At 39.3% G+C, this 13,042-nt stretch overlaps 1 protein-coding gene across 1 annotated transcript in view; it reads left to right on the top strand.

Annotated features, from left to right (window-relative positions):
• DOK7 (docking protein 7) overlaps positions 1–13,042 on the top strand; it is a 120,751-nt gene that overhangs the window by 86,033 nt on the left and 21,676 nt on the right. The gene's annotated exons all lie outside the window — the stretch shown is intronic.

The raw sequence follows: 13,042 nt of genomic DNA, 5'->3' as shown, positions 1-13,042 counted from the left end.
GTATAAGAGACAGCTCTCTCTCTCTCTCTCTCTCTCTCTCTCTCTCTCTCTCTCTCTCTCTCTCTCTCTTTCTCTTTCTCTTTCTCTTTCTCCTTTTATTAGGGAAAGCTTTATATGTATATATGTAACATAATCTTATACATATTAATTACATAATATATGTTTCACAAAATAGTTTGGCTGCATCAAAACCCTTCTTAATAGCTACTGTCTTTTTATCAGTTAAGAATGAAAACCATACCTTGTAAAGAGGAAATTTAAGGCCCTATCAGACCTGGGATGTGCAGCCAAGATTTCCTTACCGTTTGTCCTGGCAGAGAAATAGCACGGGCCTTGGAGCCAGAAGACCCAGGTTCAAGTCCCCAGCTCAACAGTTTATAAACTGTGTGATCTTGGGCAAGTCACTTCTTCTCCTTGAATTTGAGCTTCTACATCTGTAAAAATGAGAATAATGATACTTGCATTACATACTTTTCAGTTTTATTGGGGTGAACAAATGACACAATGGATATAAAAATACCTAATCATGAAGCACTCCAGAAATATAAGATATGTCACTTGGGACTTTCCCTGCACCTTTTCTGCTCCCTATTCCACCCTAATTTGCCCTCTTTTTTATTTGAATATTGATCTTCCACAACACACATATTTGTCAAATGTGTAACCTTGAACACATTTCTTTGTCTCTCTACACTTCAGTTTCCTCATCTGTAAAATTAAGTGGTCAGACTACAACTTTTAAGGGTCAACTGACTTTAAATCCTATAATCCTAAACAGGCTGTCAACTATTATATTTTTTTCCCCAAATAGGATGGCTTTTATTTTATTTTTGGAAATATTGTCTAGTAAAATGCCTTCTAATCATCACTTATTTTTTTTTTTTAAATTTAACCTAGTAGGTTCAACTAGTGCTTCTTGGAGGAAGGTACTTCTGTAATCTAAAAGAGAGGGCATTGCCATAACAAATCTAGATAATCACTTTGAATCTATCTCAAAGATCTGTAGATGGGATTTAAAAAGATCTCATACAATATCTGCATGAAGGATACTCCTACTCTGAGGTCAAATATTGGTCTGGTGAGAAAGATGAAAATTCAAGAAGCATTAGTTCCAGAAGTCTAGATTTCCCTGGAGAATATTTCTAATTTCTGGGAAACAAGGTAGAGGTGGTTCTGCCAGAATAAATGTGGTGTCTATGACGTGCTTTTTAGGGACAGAGCCTTGCTTCTCTCCTCTGGTCAGCCGCCATTTGCAATATGGTGTTCAGTTCTGGACATTGCTTCTTGAAAAGAGGCTTGTCCCGAAGAGGAGACCCCACATGGTGAAAGGAGTCAAGATCAGAATGTAAGAAGATCAGACATTGAGCAGCTCTAGATCTGGAGTGAACCAATCTCAGTGAAAAATTCTTTTTTTTTCTTCAGGATTTAGGACATGTTAAAAAGAAGATAAGGAAACCTCCTAGCCTGAACATTTTGCATTTAAGACAAAGAAAGGACCAGAGAGTTTAGATGATTTTTTTAGAGAAGATTGAAACTATTTGGAAGACCTGGGATGTTTAGCCCAGAGAAGGATTTGAGGGGAGAGTGTAGATCTCTTCAAATACGTAAGGGGTTATGAGAGGGAAAGGGGATTAGACAAATTCTACATGGCCCTCGAGGACAGAACTAAGGGCAGTGGGTTAAGTAACAGGGAGGAATACTTTGCCCCAATATAAGAAAAAGCTTCCTAACATTAGAACTTTCCTGAAATGAAATGAGCTGAATTGAAACATAGTGCATTATTGATCAACAGGAGTCTCCAAATTGACTCTTGGTGGCCACTTGGAGGTGTTGTATTTGGCACTATTTGGGTAGTTATAGCCCCCAAGGTTCCTTACAATATGGTAATTCTACTAATCATAAAATCTTACAGAGCAGGAAGAAGATGATCTGGAAAGTCATGCAGTCCAACTTTTTCAGTTTTAGAATGAGAAAATTGAAGCTTAGGGGAGTTAAGTGAGGTATGTAAGGTCATACAACCTATAAGTGAGAGAGCTGGGACATGAGCACGGGTCTCCAGATCCCAGGACCAGTGTCTTTCCTACTTGGAGAAAGTCCAATGTAAAGTAATTATCTCAATGTCTGTATTTGGAAAAGTCCAGTTCAAATCCAGGCTCTATCATTTATCACTGGTGTAACCTTGGGCAAGTTGCTTCCTTTTTTGTAAGCCTCAATTTCCTCCTCTGTAAAATGAAAGAGTTAGATGATCTTCTAGGACCCTGCCAGCTTTAACCTTTTGTGATTCTTGAAAAGGAATAGGAAGATTTCTAAGTAGCTTCCATCTCCTCTATAAAACCATCTAGACTCCCTGGTCCTTCCATTGTCCTAACTTCAAAATTATTAGGCTGGAAGGTTTTCTTATCTTTTTTTAAAATGTGCCCTAAACTCTGAAAAAATAACTTCCCAGCAGATATAACCAGTGACTAAGGTCTGGGAGCTTCCAACACTCAGCGAGGTTGGTTCCTTCCTTTAGAACAGAGCTACTTTTATGCAGGCTCCTGCAGGATGTCTGGCCTCGATGTCTGTCAGCCCTTGGAGCCACTGGATTTTTAATCCTTTGGGGGCTTTCTTCAGCATTTAATTATCTGTAATAACAAGGTCCTAGTTAAAGGGCTGTCCTCATTTCTGTTGGAGTCACATCTCTCCTCTTTCAACATGCATTTGTGCCTTAGAAATGAAACTGTGCTCTAATCTTAAATCAGGAATGTGAGATCTCATCAAAGGGACCGGCTGAAAAATTTATTCCAAAAAAAGGTCAGGAATATATTACCAATGCCTTACTGAAAAATAAGGGTCATGGTTCCATGTAGAGGAAAGTGCACTGGAGTTTGAGACAAGAAACCCGAGTTCTAGTCTTGCTACTAACGCTTACAGTGGGACCTGGAGCAAAACTTTCTTTGCCTAGTGCCCTGGCTTCTCAGTTTGTAAAATGGAGATTAAAAATCCTTAAGCTACCTACTGACCTCATTGGGTCAGTTGTGAGAAAAGCACTTGGTAAATCTGAAAGTGCTTTAGAAAATGAAGCCATGATTTTTCTGATTAAAGCTGGAAGGAAAGTAAGTCACTCTTCCTTTCCAAGTGAAATGCTGTGTTCTTCACCAAGAGGCCCATCTCTTCTTTGGGAATGTACAGAGAGCAGATGTGGAGACTTTCACTTCTAGCCTTTGGTTTCATCTGTTGATCAGTAATGAGTTTCCTCTTGTCTTTTGTGAGATTTTATAGGGAAGTCAGGAATTGGTTTGGTAATTTTATTTGAATCTCTGGGCTCTAGTCATGCTACAGATACTGGTTTGCAGGGACTGGCCACGTGGGGAGAGGCAATGTTAGGGTTCCACTAGAAGATTATTTGGTAGGAATGACTAGATTCATTCAACTCTCCGGTTGTTAGATTACAGCCAATCTCTTAATTATTTTCCTCCCAATTTGCATGTGTGAGATTATTATGGACAGGGGCAATCAGATGCAGTGCTGTGGGAAGTTGGACAAGTTACTCCTTTCTGTGCCTCAGTTTCTTCATTTCTGCAATGAGGGAGTTAGATCCCTAGGGTGATCCCTAAGGTTTCTTCTGGTTCTAAATCCTGAGCTCTGCCCTCATAAGTTTTCTCTCTCTCTCTCTGTGTGTGTGTGTGTGTGTGTGTGTGTGTGTGTGTGTGTGTGTGTGTTTCTTAAAGCAAAATCATTAATGAGAGAATATAGCCAATAAAAACAGCAGTAGAGCATTTTCCTCAAGAATCTGGGGTACACTTTCTCACAAACCTATACTCCAGCAGTGAGAAGCATTGACCTGCATTGGGATCATGCAGGGAGTATACACATAGGAACCATGGGAAGGACCCACACAGATCAGGGCACATGTGGGATCATTCATGCCTTACATGGTATCTTCTGGTGATGTCATCTCATTGTTCTTTCTTGGTCTGATCTCTGTTGGGCGCTATGGTCTGCTTGGCCTGCATGTGGGCATCATGCCACATCTCTGTGTTTCTTCCCCTTGGGTGTTGAGCCTTGGCTGTTCTTAACCCTGGATGTTATGTCTCACATATTTTGAGGATAAATAAGAGGTATGTGAAAGGGATTTGCAGCAAGGTATGATGGCACCCACCTGCTCAGTCCTGTTTCTGGGGAGGCTGAGATAGGTAGATCTCTTGAGCTCAGCTTGAGAGTTCTGAATTACTAAAGCTAATTGGGTGCCTGAACCAAGTCTGGGCCCAATAGTATAAGCCCTCTGGAGCCAGCAGAGTTTGCCTATGAAGTTCTGAATTGGTCTAGATAAAAAATGGTGGTCAAAGCTTTCTTGCTTATCTGTAGAGGGGTTGGCTCTGGCCATGATAATGAGATTTAGGCTCAAAACAAAACAAAAAGAAAAAAAACAGAAAGGGATTTGTAAGTTATTAAGCACCAAAAGACCATTATTCCTCTCCCCATTTCTGTATACTGGCCACAGTTTACAAAACTCTTTCACATGCTTTATCATGTTTTGTAGAAGAAGGATTAGAATTATTCAACGCAGTTTCAGAATGGAGAACTGGGGCCATTGGGAGGAAGATAAAGGAAGGCAGATGCTGTTGGTTTACTGGAATTTCCCCATTTCTCCTAGTTCTCGCTGGGGCTCTTCAGAACAAGAATAACACTTTTCAGTTAATTGAACACAGCTATCATGTCCCAAGTCTTGTATTTTTCTAGGTCAACCATTCCTGGAGTGTTGTTTAACCTAAAAAAGGTAAATTTATTTGAGAAATTGGAAGGGGTGATATGCTGATAACATTTTAATAGGAGGTGAAGAAATGTGTCCCTTTAATTGTCCAAAACCTAATGTCTCCAAGGGGCATGGAAAATGTTTCTAAAAGAAAAGAAAGCAAGTCTGTAGCAAAGTCACAATTCAAACTCAGGGCTCCTAACTGCAAGTCCCTTTCTCTATCCACTGTACAACAATTGCCTCTCTCTTCTCAAACAAGGTGTTCAGTCGTGCACAAGAGTCTGATTATTCTTCCTTGATTGACTTTATAACAATCCTCAAGATTCTGCTCTACACATTACTCTATATCTTCAATCCCTCTGTCTGATTCCCTTGCTTGTTCTGTTTCACTGGAGAGTCTTATTCCTACTTTGCTGACAATGCCAAGGACATTCACAGGGAACTCCTCATCTCCATACCTTTCCTCAAAACCCCATTTGGGTTGTCCCTCATTATTTCCTTCTGTGCTATGATTTTCAGGTAGAGGTGGCCCTTCTCTTTGTCATGGTCAAACCCTCTCCTTCTATCCTTGACTCTATAACTTCTTATCTCTTCCAGGAGCAGCAGAATATGTTCAACCATATTCTCTCTCAGTCTCTCTCTCACACATTCTCTCTCTAGGTATTAACTCTGAGGGTACAATTTTCTCTAGGCAGATGATCCCCCCAAATTATATACTCAGTTCAAATGTCTTTCTAGGAATGCAGTCCCAGATCTGCTGGATATCTCTACCTAGACTTCTTTTTTTTGTTTTTTATATCTTTTATTTTTTTCCATTTAATAATTTTTATTTTTCAGAAAAGTTAACATGACTTCCAATGGGTATCATTCCAAGCTAAATCTTAATCTTCCATAACCTAAATACTTCCCTTCTCCAAAATTCCCAACGTTTTTTTTTTATCTGCTAAAGTTACTGCCACCCTTTCACTCACCTATATTTACAACTTCAGGGCTGTTTTTGATTCTTTCTTCTTCCTATTTACTCCAATATCCAATGAGCTGCAAAGTCTTAGGCTGCCATGATATCTCTAACCCTGATTTCTTTCTCTTATGTGAATGCTACTTTAATTCAGTCGCTCAAAATCCCTTATATAAATTTATGAGTTGATATTATACAATACTATACATATATTTTATGCATTTCTGAACTATGATATGGAAGGGATACCTGTATTATTATTATCACATGCCTATGACCTGCTTATCCTCTAATCTTTCTTTTGAACTGAAATCCTGAATCACCAACTACATTTTATTTTATTTTAATTTTTAAAATTTTAATTTTGAATATTTTCTCTTAGTTACATATTTCATGTTCTTTCCCTTTCCCCTGAACCCCCCTAAACCCCCCTGGCTGACGCACAATTCCACTGGGTTTTACATGTATCATTGATCAAGACCTAATTCCATATTATTGATAGTTGGACTAGAGTTATCATTTAGTGTCTTCATCCCCAATAATATCCCCATCAGCCCATGTGTTCAAGCAGTTGTTTTTCTTCTGTGACCAACTACCTTTTAAACAATGCAAATTAGATGCCTCATAGACATCTTAAACTTAACAGGTATAAAATAGACCCCATTATCTTTTCCCCACCCTAAACTATTCTCCCTTTTCAATTTTCCTGTTACTGTTAAAGGCACTATTATTCTCCCTGTCACCCAAACTCCCAACCTCAGTATCATCCTCAACTCCTTAGTTGTATCTACTCCACCCATCCAGTTTGTTGCCAGGTCTTGTTTCTAATTTAACATTTTCTCATATGCATCTTCTGTTCTCCACTTACATTGGGTGGAAGATGGGGTGCTAAGGAGGTACCAGGCAGCTCAGGAAAGACCTATATATTTCCTGCTAGACAGAGGTCCTCCCTTCTCCTTAGCTTCAGGCATTTGACCTAAGATCATGCTCTGATCCACAGGAATTGTTCCAGCTTTGATCTCTTCCTTGGGAGCTCAGAAAAAAAATTAAGTTTACTGATTAGCACGATTTCCTCAAATGATGGGTACTTATCACTCTTTACTTTTCAATAATGTTTACTTTTCAATTCATTGGTCTGCTTTAAAAAATATGGTTAATCTATATAGGAACCGTTCAAGTGTGCCTTAAATACTTATTTAGAACTATTTCTGCTTTGATAAGGTTTTACCTCTCCATTGAAAATCTCCTCATTCTCAAAATGAAAACCATCCCACTTCCAGGTCCTACTTTCTTGACTTTGATTAAAGCCCATAAGGATGCAAAAAGAACATTGGACTTGGATGTTAAGGAGATGTGGGTCTTGGGAAAATCATTCTCTGGGTTCAGTTTCTTGGACTATAAAATAAGGGGTGTGGAATAGATAAATAGGCTCAAAATCTACCTTTGCCATTTGTGTAACCTTGAGCAAATCATTTAGCCTCTTTAACTGAAATATGCTCATATACAAAATGAAGGAGTTGGTTGGACTAAATGGTGTGCAAAGTCCAGCTCAAATCTGTGATCCTATGATTCCATGATACTTAAAAAAAGCCTTTCCAGCTCTGCTATTCACCGTTCCAAGATCTTTACAGATTTGGCATTCTTTGTTTTAAGATTCCTTACTATAAATGATTCAAGAGGTGGTGTAGTGGGTAGAGTTCTAGACCTGGATTTAGGAAGACTGGAGTTCAAATCTAGCTATAGACCCCTACTAGCTGTGTAACTTTGGAAAAAAACACTTCACCTCAGTTTCTTCATTTGCAAAATGGGAATGATAATAGCACTGAGGGTGGTTGTGAAGACAAAATGAGATATTTGTAAAGTGCTATATAAATGCTAGCTGTTATTATTTATTAATTATTTAATGTGGCAACTCTTTATAAAGTCAAAGGCAGAGAAGACAGCATTTGGATTCTCATTTTTAAAGTGTGGAGTATTTGTCTTTTCAGGGTAAGTTGTTTTTGCTGGTCTGCTTGTGAATTGAGAGGGTGCTTTGTAAAATCAATGAGGAGGACATTGTTCAGAGATAGCCAAGCCAAGGAGAGGTGTGAAATATAGACAATACAGGAAAGAAAAGCAGATACAAATTGAATAAGACACTAGTGTATTGCCATCCCACCCAAGGTTCATCTTGGAGTCCAGAGTTTATTTAGTTGCAAGGCCTATCTGCATATGAAACAGATGGTGAACTTGGCTGAGTATGGGCTGCCAGACTAAAATCTAATTGTTGATTGCAAGGGAACAAGCCTATCTCCCCATGTTACCTGTGGTTTTCAGTTTAGACCTTGAAATTTGGCAGCCAAGAGGAGACATTCCTATTATATGAAGTTATGCATTCAAAAGCCAGAATCTGTCTCATTTGAATTCTTCCTTTCTCCTCTCCTTCCCTTCTTTCCTGTCCTCTTCCCTATTTTATTTCTTCCCCCTCCTCCCCCCTCCCTCCTTCTCCTTCTCCTCCTCCTCCTCTTCTTTCTTTCTTTCCCTTCTCCTCGTCACTCCCTCTCTCTCCTTCCCCTTTTTTATGGATACTACCTTATTACTTGAGTTTGGCATCAGGAAGGATAATTATGCTCCCTTTCAACAAAGAAAAGCAGTATAGAGTAACAGAAAGAAATTAAACTCAAAGTCAAAGACCCCAGCTGTAAATCCTTACTTTGACAGTAGCTCTGTGACCTCAGTCAAATATTTTCCCCTCTCTGTGCCTTAATTTCTTCATCTATAAAACAATTTGGATAGCCTAACTTATCTCAGTCAACATTCTGTGACTTATTGAGACCCAAGACTTGAATTCAAATCCTAGGAATGATATTATATGCCACAGGAGAAACTTCTGATGTTATTTAGTCTACACCTCTCATTTTCTAGAGGGCAAAACTGAGGCTCAGAGAAGGTAACTCACTGGAGGTTAGAATTTGAACTCAGGTCCTATGTCTTCAAGGAAGATACTGTTTCTACTCTATAATCTTTAGTTTCCTCACAGGGACTGATCAAAGCAGTATTCTTTATAATAACTTACATGGTACTTCACTGTTAACATTATCTACCTCCAACAAGGAGGGAGAGTTATCGCATTTGATCTTGACATTGCTTCTCGGAGGGAATTAGTCCAAGTGATATGATGCCAGTTTGACAGATGAGAAAAAAACGAAGAAGGTCAGAGTGAGGAGGTTCAGTTTAATTAAACAATTACAAAGGAGTTACTGTTTGCTGAGCACTAAGTGAAGTAAAGGGAATACATACTTATATGGCACCTACTATGTGCTGGGCTCTCCCAACAGCCCTATAAGGTAGTTGCTATTGTTGTTCAGTTGTTTTTCAGTCATGTCTGACTCTTTGTGACCCCATTTTTTTTTGGCAAAACTACTAGAGTGTTTTGCCATTTTCTTCTCTAGCTCATTTTACATGAGGAAACTGAGGCAAACAGGGTTAAGTGACTTTCCCAGGGTCACATAGCTAGTAAATGTCTAAGGTTACATTTGAACTCAGGTCTCCCTTATTCCATGCCTAGGGTTCTATCCACTGAACCATCACTGGATTGCTTCTGTAAGTCCCAGGAGAGACAACAAAGAGACACTACCCTCATGAAATTTATAGTCTCTTAGGAAGAATTCCAGTTTTGACCCTTATTTATTAGCTCTGATCATGAGTAAGTTTCATAAGTTTTCTCTGAAGTTTTCCTTCATTTGCAAAATGGAGATTAATTCTTGTTCTACCTAATAGTCACTGTGAGAAAAGTGCTTTAAAGCACTCTATCAATACGAACTATTATTATAAACAGCTCAATACACAAGCAACCATAATATACATATTGATTAAGTAGAGAGATGCTGTCAAATTGTTAGATGAGGGTTTAAGGGGAAGGTCGTTCTAAGCAGTGAGGATCCAGGAGGGCTTCTTGGAGAAAGTAGCATTTGAGATGGACTTTAAAGGTGTTGTAGAAATTTAACTAGCAAAGAGGGAGAGGAATGATTTTCTAGTAAGTCACGGAGCTGGGATTTATATTTAAGTATCCAGACTCAAAGTATATTTAAGTAACCTGATTCTAATTGTAGCATTTTATGTACTACACCAAGTTTCTCTCTAAGAGTTTTTGATGTTCAGTTGTGTCAGTTGTGTCTGACTCTTTATCACCCAATTTGGGATTTTCTTGGGAGAAATACTGGGGTGATTTGCCGTTTCCTTCTCCAGTTCATTTTACAGGTAAGGAAACTGAGGAAAATGGGGTTAAGTGACTTGCCCAGGGTCACATAGCTAGTAAATGTCTGAGGTTGGATTTGAACCCAGGTCTTTGTGACTCCAAGGCTGGCCCTTTATCCACTTTGCCACTTCCCTGCCCTACTCTCCAAGAATAGCCTGATATAATTAAATAATACTTTCAGGCACCCATACTTGAACCCAAGACTCTGTAAAGTCTAAGCTTTGAATATACATTTCCTAGCCAACCAGACTAAATAAGCAGAGGAGCTAAACTAGAATAGTAAGTTATGGCTTGGAGCAGTGGACACCAATGATGCTGTTTTAAAGGTTCCAAGATTTTGTAGAGTGGACACCCCTTCCTCTGTGGCAGATACCAGCCCCACTATAACTTTGCAGGTAGTCTTCTTTCAACTCAGGAGGCCAAAGCAATTTGCTAGGTGATGGTTACTTCTCTAGTCACTTGTCTTTCTGCACTGAGGCTAAGCTGTCCCTGTCCCTGGGCTTATTGTTAAAGCCTTTCCATCTTTTAGAATGTGGACAAGTTTGGGGAGCCACTGGCACAGCCTCAGAAAACCCAGGGTCCTTTTCCACACCACAATGGGGCACAGGAGGTGGACATCACTGGGGGCTTATTCTTTTTCATTCTTTATTGCTTCATTTCAATGAATGTGTAGTGCATTATTATTTATTGCTAAGAATGCTTGAGTTTTTTGGCTTGTTCTCTAGTAATTCAATTAAAGTCCACAATCTTTATTATACACCTTCTGTGAACCAACTGGAGGAAACCGGAAATAAAACTATCCTTATTCTTAGTCAGCTTATAATTTAAGCTGTATAGGATATGTGCACGCTATGTAATATCATACAAATTAAAATGGGGGAAATGCACAGGAGGACTGTGAAGTCCTAGAAGATCAGGGGATATGAGGGGATGAGGGAATGAATTAAATGAGAATTGACTGAGCTTTGCTAATAAGATTTGAAGTCAAAAGCCAATTTGGGGATCATTGCAAAGGAACAGGTGGTTCTGAACAAGGCGGGTGGCTGAGCATCAGATCTGAATATAAAGAGATGAGCTTTCCATGAATGTTCATCAGATGTCGTGCCCCTGCCTATGTCCAGATTTTTAAAGGGAGCTAATTAATCATTTAAAATGCCAGGGCCTCTGCTTTGAGCAATGACCGCCAAACATTTCTCTAGCTGTCTGAAAGTTAAACAATGAAGCTTCATGGGATCATCCTTCACCTTCTACTTTGTATTGCACTTTTCTGTGTATATGTCATTCTTCACCACCATCCCATCTTCAGGCAGCTTGTAGTCTCTGGGAAGGTAAAGCTGGGTTGGTGATGGAACTGAGACATAACAAGTATACATATTGATGTGATATGGAATAGGGTGAGAAAGAGACTTGCACATGACAGGCATTTAATAAATGTCTGCTAAATTCATAAAATCCAACAAGCATTTATTAAATGTCTGCTGTATGTCCCCAGGTACAGATACAAAGGCAGAAACTAGATGGCTCCTGCTCTAAAGGAGCCTGAACTGAATGGAATTGAAGGGGCCAAAGGAGAAATCCAGATAGAATACCAGAGGAAAATTTGATCACTTCCTGCTCGGGGCATCAGGGAGTGCTTCATGGAAGCACTAGAGCTAAGCTTTAAACAAAGAGAAAGATGAAACAATTGGGCACGAGGCAAGAGAAATCATAAACTTAACATGTCCCAAAAAAGAATTCATAATCCCCTCTCCATCCTGATCCAAATCTTGTTGGTTTTTCTAACTTCCTTATCTATTTCTGTTGAGAACATCACCATCCTTCCTATCACCCAGCCCTTGTCCTCCTTGATTCTTCCTTCTTCCTGACCCTTCACCTCTACCCAACTGCCAACTCTCGGGGCTTCTACCTCCACATTAAATGTTCTGATTACCTTTTCCTTCTCACTTACATGGCCACTTCTCTATTTTTGGACCTCATTACTCCTCATTGGATCTGTTATAATAGCCCAATTGATGTGCCAGCCTCTAGCCTCTCCCCTATTCAATCTGTCTTCAATTCAGCTATCAAATTGATATTTCTGAAGCAAATGTTTGATAATGCCATTTTCCTACTTAAGAAGAAGCTCTATGGGTTCTCTCTTGCCTCTAGGATAAAATACAAAACCTTCTGACCTTTAAAGCCCTTTGAATCTGCCTGTTTCTTACCTTTCTAGGAATATTATACATTATTCTTCATGATCTCTGTGGTTCAGCCTAACTGGCCTGCTGGTATTGCAGTGGATAGAGTGCTGGACTTAAAGGCAGAAAGACCTGAATTAAAATCTGTCCTCAGACACTGTGGGGTTACACAGTGAATGTGGGCAAGTCACTTAACTTGTTTTCCTCAGTTTCCTTAACCGTAAAATGGGGATAACAACAGCACTTATCTTGTAGGGTTGCTCTGAGGACCAAATGAAGTAATATTTGTAAAAAGCAGTTAGCACAGTGCCCGGCACAAAAGTGGTGCTATTTAAATGTTTGCTCTTTCCCCCTTCCCTGCTTGCTGTTGCTGGAACACAGAACTCTTTTATCTCCATGTCTTTTCTGATACTTCAGTGCACACTGTCCTTGTATCTCAATAATTCAGTCACTGCAGATTCACTCTTTCTTGAAAAGGGAAACAGTGTGAAGGTTGTAGTAGGAGAGAGATGACCTTGAATCAGAACTTGGCCCAGTGTTCAGCTGTACCTCTAAGTAACTAATATAATACTCCCTGATATGAGAGACTTTAGATGGGACTCTGGACTTGAATACAGCTCTGGAAGAATCTATCTTATTTAAAAGGAACAGAATATGAAAAATATAATCATATTTTATGTTCTGAATGAAGGCAGTATGAAAGAATAGGAAGCATGAAGTGGGAAATTAAAGGACTCGGGTTCACATTGAAGCTCTGTAACCATGATGTAACGTTGGTCACTTAATCTTGCTGGACAGTGGTTTCCTTATGTAAATACTGAAGAGGTTGGATTGCCCTCTCAGGACCCAATAAGGTCTAATTCTATGATCCTGTGAAGGAGATATGCCAAGCTTAGGAAATCCAGGAATTTGGGTATTTATGGTGGAAGGCATTT

Source organism: Gracilinanus agilis, chromosome 6 (genome assembly GCF_016433145.1).
Source record: "Gracilinanus agilis isolate LMUSP501 chromosome 6, AgileGrace, whole genome shotgun sequence".
Classification (NCBI taxonomy): domain Eukaryota; kingdom Metazoa; phylum Chordata; class Mammalia; order Didelphimorphia; family Didelphidae; genus Gracilinanus; species Gracilinanus agilis.
Note: the sequence above shows the minus strand (reverse complement) of the source record. Positions and strands in the feature narration are given on the sequence as shown.